Genomic DNA, 11,007 nt, shown 5'->3' with positions numbered 1-11,007 from the left:
ATCCCCAAAAGCCGGACATGTCCGGGAAAATCCGGACGTATGGTAACCCTAGGTGATAGGAATATCAGGAAAGGATTGTATTCCTAACAGCCCAATAGCACCTTATTTCCATGTGACTAGTTTGGAATGTGAGGATGTGACCGTTCACTTCTCAGCTTATGGCTGCCTCTGCTGCTTAGCCAAAGGCCTTACTTAGCCTAAGAACAGAGCCTCAGACTGTCACAGTACGAGAAGACCCTTACACAGACAGTGATTTTAATTCTTTCTTTTATACCTCTATAACTAGCTAAGTGATAAGAATACACCTAAATTCTTAAAGTATAGGCCTTTAAAGACAGGCCTGAATATCTATATTCTAACACTGAAGAATTAGTGAGTGACCAAGTTCTGTTTGCAAGCACAGAAAAGGGGAACTTCGCGAGATCTGGGGGAGTGAAACTCATTCAGCCCTGGATACCCGCAATGGAACAGAATGGCTGGGTGAACCGTTCCGATGATGAAATCCATGTTTCGCAAAATAGCTGCATCAGGCAAAGATCCCTCCTGGGCTCTTTTGGACTTGACAAAAGCACCACTAACAGGAATACTGCTCTGCACATGATGGGGAGGATGTTGCGAGCTACTCTTCCATTCTCACACGCACTGCTACAATCTGCTCACATCAGATTAAAGCAGCTACAGGAAAGACAGATGAGATGCTGTGACCTGACTGCTCTTTGTGTTCCATTGCCGAGATCCAATATCCATGGGAACAACACCAGGTTGGCAAGCAGCAAGGGTGGTAGCGATGAGTCCAGACAGCCATATTGAGACATGCACAGGAGAAAGGTACAGAAGTAATAGAAGGTGCCTAAGACCTGACTGGACGCTGCTGACATCGGATACACAACAGCAGCAGCGGTCCCCAGCCCTGCAAGCCAGTGATCAGCATTGACGCCAGCATCTCCTGAGAGACAGGTTGCAGCTGGACCATCAGAAAGTCAGTTCACAGGACATGGCCGGCCGGTGCGCATGCCAGCAGGATACCAAGGTTTGTGCTCCCCGTCTGGACGGGAACTGCACACAAAAGCAGCCTCAGGCAGTGGGGAAGCGTGAGCTCCCAGCATTACATGTTGACAGCCTCTGACCCGCACAGCTCAGGATTACACAACTAGTGGCCAGCAGTGCGGGGAGCAGGCCGTGTGCTGAGGGCCCAGTCTGTTGGAGGTGTTGTTTACGGGTGGGGTTTGAAGAAGAAAGGGAGCTATCGGTGGTGCTGGTCTCTGTAAAATTAGGCACGTGTAGTTGGCAGAGGGGTCCTCTCAGGTGGGGCAGACACAGGCAGGGCAGAGTCTGGAGGACTCCCCTTGACATGTAACTAACAGAGAGTTGGGGTGAAATGCTGGGCTCACGCTGGGGTCCTGGAATATGGGGACTGCAGTGTGCTTACCAGGAGGATGCTTTCAGCTGCTGGAGTTGCTCCCAGCTCTGCCCGGCGGGTTCAGGGGACAGGGTGACACCTCAGTGAAATCAAGCTCAATGGATCAGTCCCGGGCCCGCGGGATTCAGCCCTGTCCAGGCCGTGCACATCCCCAGACCTTCCCCATGACCCTCCCACCCCCAGGCCATACGCTGCACTAGCCCTGCCGCATCCCAGTGATCAGCGGTCCAATACACCTGCTGTGACGTTCTGTACCTCATGGGAACCCCCTGAACCCCCATATTCATCCTTATAAAATGATTGTGTGGTATCCAATGCAAAGTTTGTTATTTCGGGAGTCTTCGGAAGGCTCATGATGCACTGAGCATTGTTGTTATAGTAATATTATAGTAATTGTTGTTATAGTAATGTTATAGGTTGTAATGTCATGTATATAGTTATGAGGCTGAAAATGTGTCCTCATGGCTTGAAACAAAACCAGGCAAAAACTCCCCAAGAGCAGAGAGGCAGTTCACACTTCATCAGGGCATGTATGGGGCAAACCCAGCCCATCCTCACAGAAACAAAGGACACTGGCCTAGGCAGCAACAAAAGGATCTGTTGGACTCTTGAGTGAGTCAGTTTGGGACTGCAATGAGGTAATGCTCACCTGACTCTGAAGGGGTGGGGAGCCAAGAGGAAAGGAAGGACATGATAAAAGGGAGAGACATTTTGCCATGCTTCCTCTCTCTTCCACCACCATCTACAGACATCACCAACAAGCAACTGAACTGCTGATCAAAGGGGAGAGCCTGGCTGAAGGGCAACCAGCCAGCCTGTGGTGAGAAGCATCTACGTTTGTAAGGGCACTGAAAGTGTTAAGATCAGCTTAGAATGTGTTTTCCTTTTATTTCATTTGACCAAATCCAACTTGTTATGCTTTGACTTATAATCAATTAAAATCTATCTGTGTAGTTAATAAATCTGTTTGTTTATTCTACCTGAAGCAGTGCGTTTGGTTTGAAGCATGTCAGAGGCTCCCCTTGGGATAACAAACCTGGTACATATCAAATTCTTTGTTAAATTGACAAACTCATATAAGCTTGCAGTGTCCAGTGGGCATAACTGGACACTGCAAGACAGAGGTTCCTAGGGTTGTGTCTGGGACCGGAGATATTGGCTAGTGTCATTCAGTTGCACAATCCAAGGAGCAGCTTACATGCTAGAGGCTATGCGTGAACAGCCCAGGAGTGGGGGTTCTCACAGCAGAGCAGGGTAAGGCTGGCTCCCAGAGTCGAGGATTGGAGTGACCTAGCAGATCACCAGTCCAGATAACAGCAGAGAGGAACGTCACAGTGGCACAGCGAGCAGGGTATATGTGCAGCTTGTTACTCCAAGTGGAGTTTACATTTTAAGCACTGATATTTGTGATTTTAAGTGAGTCTTAAGTGCAGTGGCTAAGAACAGTCAGGAGGAGGTCACAGTTTTGTTATTTTCTGTTTGCTTATTTCGGGAAAGGGAAGTAGGAACAGAAAAGCAGGAAAATGAGTGAAAGCAGTGAAGCGATTGCGAAGTTGGAGCTTTTTAGGCAGCAGGTTGCAGAAAAGGAGGCTGCACACAGAAGGGCTATGGAAGAAAGAGAAAAAGAGAGAGAGAGAGCGAGAACACCAACTGGACCTGCTAGAGAAGCAGAACCAGAACCCCCCGACCTCAACGACTCCCATCACTCCAAAAATCCACAAATGAGAACACTTATGTCCTGCATACAGTGAAGATGATAATATTGCTGAATATCTGACTACCTTTGAAAGGCTGTGTGTAATACATGAAATCCCTGATGATAAGAGAGTTCCTACTCTGATTGCGAAATTAACTGGTAAAGCTCGAAATGTATTCAATGGAATGTCTATTCTATACTTTATATTCTATGTATTCTATACTTTAGACTATTGTAAATTTAAAGATACTGTTTTGCAAAGTTTTCAGATTACCCCTGAAACATATAGAATTAAATTTTGGAATCTTAAGAGGGATATTGGGATGAGTAATGGGGAACATGTAAACAAAATGAAAGATTTGTTGGGAAAATGGGTGAGGGATAAAGAGGTGGCGAGTTTTGAAGGAATGCTTGATCTTGTTGCTCAAGAGCATTTCTTAAGCATATGTAAGGCTGATGTAAAGCAGTGTCTATGGAACAAAGATGTAAAGACTGTGGATGAGATGGCTTTTTTAGCCGATGCCTTTGAACAGACTCAGGCGTCTATTGAGGGCAGGCCACAGAAAGAGGAGTTTAGAACTGTGGGAAGGGAGGATCCCATTTTGCCCTGGGAAGAGAGAAGGGGGTTGGGAGACTAAACATTCTCTTACACAAAAACATTCTTCTACTGGTAACTCCTATCCCAAATCTCCTGTAAAAACAGAAGATCCCAAAAAGTGCTATGAGGAATAAATGCCCTGTGCTAGGAGGAAGCAGGCAACCAATAGCTCATGTTAGTTCTGCTGCCCTCAACACAGAACCCCCCCAAGCAACTGAAACCTATTATATTGGTTTTGTGACGTTAGCCTCTGCAGAACCAGATATGGACCATATTAAGGCTGTCCAAATTGATGGCAGGGAGTACTTGGGGCAGAGGGATACAGGGGCCCAGATCTCTCTGGTTAAGCAGAGTGGGGTCCCAAAGGCCAGTATGCTACTTGGCCAAATGGCAGAGATTGTGGGGGTGGGCGAAAGGAGATTCCTCATACCACTAGCTAAAATCCATGTGGTGTGGGAAGGTTTGGAAAGTGTTTCGACTGTGAGGGTAACAGAACACCTCCTAGTTGACCTGCTTCTTGGTAATGATTTTTTCCGTGTAGTTCAGGTTAAAGTATTTGCCTGCAGAAGGAGGGAGTTTTATGCTGGGACCCCAGAGGGAAAGGGTAACGTCTCAGGAACTGCTGAGAGAACGGGAGAGAGTCTCCTTGATTCTTCTACAGCAGGGGGAAGCCACATGCTTCCAGGTGATTGAGACCAACTCCTGCATTGCAGCTGGAGGCAACACCACATCAGGAATGGATGGGGGTGTAATGCCTGCCAGGGAGAGAACTGTCCAGGTTGTTAGCTGCCAGCAGGTTGCAGCTGAACCAGAGATAAACCGGGCTCTAGGGAGCAGAGAGAAATGTGTCCCAGAGAAGAGCCCAGAGAAGAGGCAGGGAATCTCAGGAACCACTGAGGTGAGTGAGGATTCCTGTGACTGTAACACAGGGAAGCAGGGTGCTTCCAAGTACGGGAGGGGCTGAGGGTATGTCTACACTACAAAATTAGGTTGGATTTATAGAAGCCGGTTTTATAGAAACCGGTTGTATGCAGCCGATTGTGTGTGTCCCCACATAAAATGCTCTAAGTGCATGAAGTCGGCGGACCGCGTCCACAGTACCGAGGCTAGCGTCGACTTCCGGCGCATTGCACTATGGTACCTATCCCACAGTTCCCGGAGTCTCCGGCGCCCATTGGAATTATGGGTTGATATCGCAATGCCCGAATGATGCAAAGCAGTGCCGCGGGGGGTTCTGGGTACATTGCTTCAGGCCCCTCCCCTGCCGTCACAGCAACGGCAGACAATAGATTCGCGCCTTTTTACCTGGGTTACCTGTGCAGACAACATACCACGCCAAGCATTGAGCCCGCTCAGCTCAGCTCACCGTCACCATATGTCTTCCGGGTGCCGGCAAACGTGGGACTGCATTGCTAAACAGCAGCAGCAGCTTACTGCCTTTTGGCGGTAGACGGTGCAGCATGACTGGTAGCCTTCATTGGCGATCTGGGTGCTGGCAGCTGTGGGGCTGCATTGCACCAGCCCCTTGCCTTTTGGTAGAAGATGGTTTATTACAACTGGTATCCGTCGTCGTCGTACTGCAGTGGCTGTCGATCATGGGCACCCGGGCAGACAATGATGGTTATCAGTCGTAGTATGCTATTTTCTGCCATGCGCCCTGTTGGATCATTGCACGTTAGCAGAGTCGTAGTATGCTATTTTCTGCCAAGTGCCCAGTATTGTCTGCTAAGCACCCAGAAGAGGCCGATGGCGATCTGGGTGCTGGCAGACATGGGGCTGGCAGACGTGGGGCTAGATTGCTACACAGCAGCAACCCCTTGCCTTTTGGGCAGAAGATAGTATATTATGACTGGTATCCGTCGTTGTCATACTGCAGTGGGTATCAGATGGTGCAATAGACCTGAAGGCTAACTGCCAAGTGCCCAGTATTTGCTGCTAAGCACCCAGAAAATGCCAAGGGCTATCAGTCATGCTGCACCGTCGTCTTAAGATGTAAAAAATAGATTTATTCTGTATTCATTTGCTTCCCCCCTCCCTCCTGCTAAACCCAGGCTTTTGAGTTCAATCTTTGGGGGGGGCCATTCTGTGTGACAGTTGTTTGTGTTTCTCCCTGATGCAAAGCCACCTTTCTTGATTTTAATTCCCTGTACCTGTACGCCATGTCGTCACTCGCCCCTCCCTCCCTCCCTCCCTCTCTCCATCCCTCCCTTCTTCCCCTGGTCCGTCAGATACTACTTTCGCGCCTTTTTTCAGACCAGACGCCATAGCCAGCACTGGGATCATGGAGCCCGCTCAGATCACCGCGGCAATTATGAGCACTATGAACACCACGCGCATTGTCCTGGAGTATATGCAGAGCCTCCTGGACATGCCAAAGCAAAACCAGGACCAGCTGAGGAGGAGGCGATTGCAGCGCGGCGACGATAGTGATGAGGAAATTGACATGGACCTCTCACAAGGCACAGGCCCCAGCAATGTGGAAATCATGGTGTTACTGGGGCAGGTTCATGCCGTGGACCGCCGATTCTGGGCCCGGGAAACAAGCACAGACTGGTGGGACCGCATCGTGTTGCAGGTCTGGGACGATGCCCAGTGGCTGCGAAACTTTCGCATGCGTAAGGGCACTTTCATGGAACTTTGTGACTTGCTTTCCCCTGCCCTGAAGCGCCAGAATACCAGGATGAGAGCAGCCCTCACAGTGGAGAAGCGAGTGGCGATAGCCCTGTGGAAGCTTGCAACGCCAGACAGCTACCGGTCAGTGGGGAATCAATTTGGAGTGGGCAAATCTACTGTGGGGGCTGCTGTGATCCAAGTTGCCAGGGCAATGAGAGACCTGGTGATATCAAGGGTAGTGACTCTGGGAAACGTGCAGACCATAGTGGATGGCTTTGCTGCAATGAGATTCCCAAACTGTGGTGGGGCGATAGACGGAACCCATATCCCTATCTTGGCACCGGCGCACCAAGCCACCGACTACATAAACCGCAAGGGGTACTTTTCAATGCTGCTGCAAGCCCTGGTGGATCACAAGGGACGTTTCACCGACATCAACGTGGGCTGGCCGGGAAGGGTACATGATGCTCGCGTCTTCAGGCAGTCTCTTCTGTTTCGAAAGCTGGAGGAAGGGACTTTCTTCCCGGACCAGAAAATAACCATTGGGGATGTTGAAATACCTATCGTTATCCTTGGGGACCCAGCCTACCCCTTAATGCCATGGCTCATGAAGCCGTACACAGGCAGCCTGGACAGTAGTCAGGACCTGTTCAACTACAGGCTGAGCAAGTGCCGAATGGTGGTGGAATGTGCATTTGGGCGTTTAAAAGCGCGCTGGCGAAGCTTACTGACTCGCTCAGACCTTAGTGAAAAGAATATCCCCATTGTTATTGCTGCTTGCTGTGCGCTCCACAATATCTGTGAAAGTAAGGGGGAGACATTTATGGCGGGGTGGGAGGTTGAGGCAAATCGCCTGGCCGCTGATTACGCGCAGCCAGACACCAGGGCGGTTAGAGGAGCACAGCAGGGCGCGGTGCGCATCAGAGAAGCGTTGAAAACCAGTTTTGTGACTGGCCAGGCTATGGAGTGAAACTTCTGTTTGTTTCTCCTTGGTGAACCCTCCGCCCCTCCCCCCCCACCCGGTTAACTCTACTTCCCTGCAAACCAACCACCCCACCCTCCCCTACTACCCTCCCCCCTTCGAGCACCACTTGCAGAGGCAATAAAGTCATTGTTACTTCACATTCATGCATTCTTTATTAATTCATCACACAACTAGGGGGATAATTGCAAAGGTAGGCCTGGATGGGTGGGGGAGGAGGGAAGGAAAAAGACACAGTGCACTTTAAAACTTTAAAACTTATTGCACTGGAAATCATCTAGGCTGGAGTGATTGGGTGGCCGGAGGCCCCCCCCACCGTGTTCTTGGGCATCTGGGTGAGGAGGCAATGGGACTTGGGGAGGAGGGCTGTTGGTTACACAGGGGCTGTAGCGGCGGTCTCTGCTCCTGCTGCCTTTCCTGCAGCTCAACCATATGCAGGAGCATATCACTTTGATGCTCCAGCAGCCGGAGCATCGACTCTTGCTTTCTGAGTACAAGTTGACGCCACCTCTCCTCTTCAGCCCGCGTTTCAGCACGCAACTTCTCCTCTTGAGCACGCAACTTCTCCTCTTCAGCCCGCGATTCAGCACGCCACCTCTCCTCTCGCTCATATTGGGCTTTTTTAAAATCAGTCATTGACTGCCTCCACGCATTCTGCTGTGCTCTGTCAGCGTGGGAGGCAGTCTGTAGTTCAGTAAACATTTCGTCACGCGTCCTTCGCTTCCTTCTTCGAATATTCACTAGCCTCTGCGAAGGAGTAAGATTTGCAGCTGGTGGAGAAGGGAGAGGTGGTTAAAAAAGATACATTTTAGAGAACAATGGGTACACTCTTTCACGTTAGATTTTGCTGTTCACAACATCACACAGCACATGTGCTTTCGTTACAAGGTCGCATTTTTCCTCTTATATTGAGAGTCTCCTGGTTTGGTGTGAGAGATCACTCACGCAGTGCCAGGACACAGATTTCAGCTTGCAGGCAGCCATGGTAAGACATACAGTCTTTGGGCTTTTTTAACCTTCTTAACATGTGGGGATGGTTTCAAACAGTACTGCCCTCATTTCCCATACCAAGCACCCGTTTGGTTGGCCATTTAAAATGGGTTTGCAATGTAAAAGGAGGGGCTGCGATTTCAGGTTTAACATGCAGCACAAACCCAACTAACTCCCCTCCCCCACACACCCAATTCTCTGGGATGGTCACTTCACCCCTCCCCCCCACCGCGTGGTTAACAGTGGGGAATATTTCTGTTCAGCAGAGCAGGAAGGGGCACCTCTGAATGTCCCCTTAATAAAATCGCCCCATTTCAACCAGGTGACCGTGAATGATATCACTCTCCTGAGGATAACAAAGAGCGATAAGGAATGGATGTTGTCTGCATGCCAGCAAACACCGGGACCATACGCTGCCATGCTTTGTTATGCAATGATTCCAGACTACGTGCTACTGGCCTGGCGTGGTAAAGTGTCCTACCATGGCGGACGGGATAAGGCAGCCCTCCCCAGAAACCTTTTGCAAAGGCTTTGGGAGTACATGAAGGAGAGCTTTCTGGAGATGTCCCTGGAGGATTTCCGCTCCATCCCCATACACGTTAACAGACTTTTCCAGTAGCTGTACTGGCCGCGATTGCCAGGGCAAATTAATCATTAATCATTAAACACGCTTGTTTTTAAACCATGTGTAATATTTACAAAGGTACACTCACCAGAGGTCCCCTGTGTGCCCTCAGGGTCTTGGGTGAGTTCGGGGGTTACTGGTTCCAGGTCCAGGGTGACAAACATATCCTGGCTGTTGGGGTAACTGGTTTCTCCGCTTCCTTGCTGCTGTGAGCTATCTATGTTCTCTCCATCCTCATCTTCCTCATCCGCCGAACCCTCTTCCCTGTTTCCAGCGAGGGACTGATAGCACACGCTTGGGCTAGTGATGGCTGCACCCCCTAGAATGGCATGCAGCTCCTCGTAGTAGCGGCATGTTTGCGGCTCTGCCCCGGACCTTCCGTTTGCGTCTCTGGCTTTGTGGTAGGCTTGCCTTAGCTCCTTAATTTTCACGCGGCACTGCTGTGTGTCCCTGTTATGGCCTCTGTCCTTCATGGCCTTGGAGATCTTTTCTAATGTTTTGCCGTTTCTTTTACTGCTTCGGAGTTCGGCGAGCACTGCTTCATCTCCCCAGATGGCGATCAGATCCCGTACCTCCCGTTCGCTCCAGGCTGGAGCTCTTCTGCGATCCTGGGACTGGGACTGGGACTCCATCATGGTTAACTGTGCTGATGAGCTCTGCATGGTCACCTGTGCTCTCCACGCTGAGCAAACAGGAAATGAAATTCAAACGTTCGCGGGGCTTTTCCTGTCTACCTGGCCAGTGCATCTGAGATGAGAGTGCTGTCCAGAGCGGTCACAATGAAGCACTGTGGGATAGCTCCCGGAGGCCAATAATGTCGAATTCCGTCCACACTAACCTAATTCCGACCCCCTAAGGCCGATTTTATCGCTAATCCCCTTGTCGAGGTGGTGTTAAGAAACCGGTTTAAAGGGCCCTTTAAGTCGAAAGAAAGGGCTTCGTCGTGTAAACGTGTCCAGGCTTAAGTCGATTTAACGCGGCTAAAGTCGACCTAAACTCGTAGTGTAGACCAGGCCTGAGACTAGCTCCTTTCCAGCAGAAGGCAACATGCCCTCAGGCGCAGGGACAGGAGAGGTGTTGTCAGTGATTAAGGAAACTGTCCCAGTCATTAGCTGGCAGAGTTTTGCCAAGAGACAACAAGAGACAGAACCCTTCCTAGCGAGCACAGAGGAATGTGTCTTAAAGGGGGGCCCAGAGGAGGAAACTGGGGAAGGAATAGTGGGGGTACAGGGGGCACCCCCATCCCTGCCATTCTCCTCAATCCCAACCCACAGGCCCCCCTGCCATCCCAGCCCTGGCACCCCACCCCCGCCATGCTCCTCAATCCCAACCCACAGCCAGGAGCGGCGCCAGGGTTTTTGGCGCCCTAGGCGATAGCGCTCCTCCTCTGAGCATTCGGCGGCGGGGGTCCTTCCGCTCCGCGTCTTTGGGGCACTTCGGCGGCGGGTCCCGAAGCGAGTGAATTTCCACCGAAGACCTGGAGCGGAAGGACCCCCCGCCACCGAATTTCCGCAGAGGGCGGCAAAATGCCCCCCCCCAAATCCTGCCGCCCTAGGCGATCCCTGGGGCACTCCACTTGATACCGGCTACCAACTAGACATCGAGCCGTTGATCACTACCTGTTGAGCCTGACAATTTATCCAGTTTTCTATCCACCTTATAGTCCATTCATCCAATCCATACTTCTTTAACTTGCTGGCAAGAATACTGTGGGAAACTGTACCAAAAGCTTTGCTAAAGTCAAGGAATAACACATCCACTGCTTTCCCCTCATCCACAGAGCCAGTTATCTCATCATAGAAGGCAATTAGGTTAGTCAGGCACGACTTCCCCTTGGTGAATCCATGCTGACTGTTCCTGATCACTTTCCTCTCCTCTAAGTGTTTCATAATTGATTCCTTGAGGACCTGCTCCATGATTTTTCCAGGGACTGAGGAGAGGCTGACTGGCCTGTAGTTCCCCGGATCCTCCTCTTTCCCTTTTTTAAAGATGGGCACTACATTAGCCTTTTTCCAGTCATCCGGGACCTCCCCCAATCGCCACATAAAACTGCACAAACAGCCCTTTGATTTGTACCTGCCCC

The sequence above is a fragment of the Terrapene carolina genome, unplaced genomic scaffold (assembly GCF_002925995.2).
Source record: "Terrapene carolina triunguis isolate 2854851 unplaced genomic scaffold, T_m_triunguis-2.0 Scaffold235, whole genome shotgun sequence".
Lineage (NCBI taxonomy): Eukaryota > Metazoa > Chordata > Testudines > Emydidae > Terrapene > Terrapene triunguis.
The sequence above is the reverse complement of the archived record's forward strand: the minus strand, read 5'-3'. Positions refer to the sequence as shown.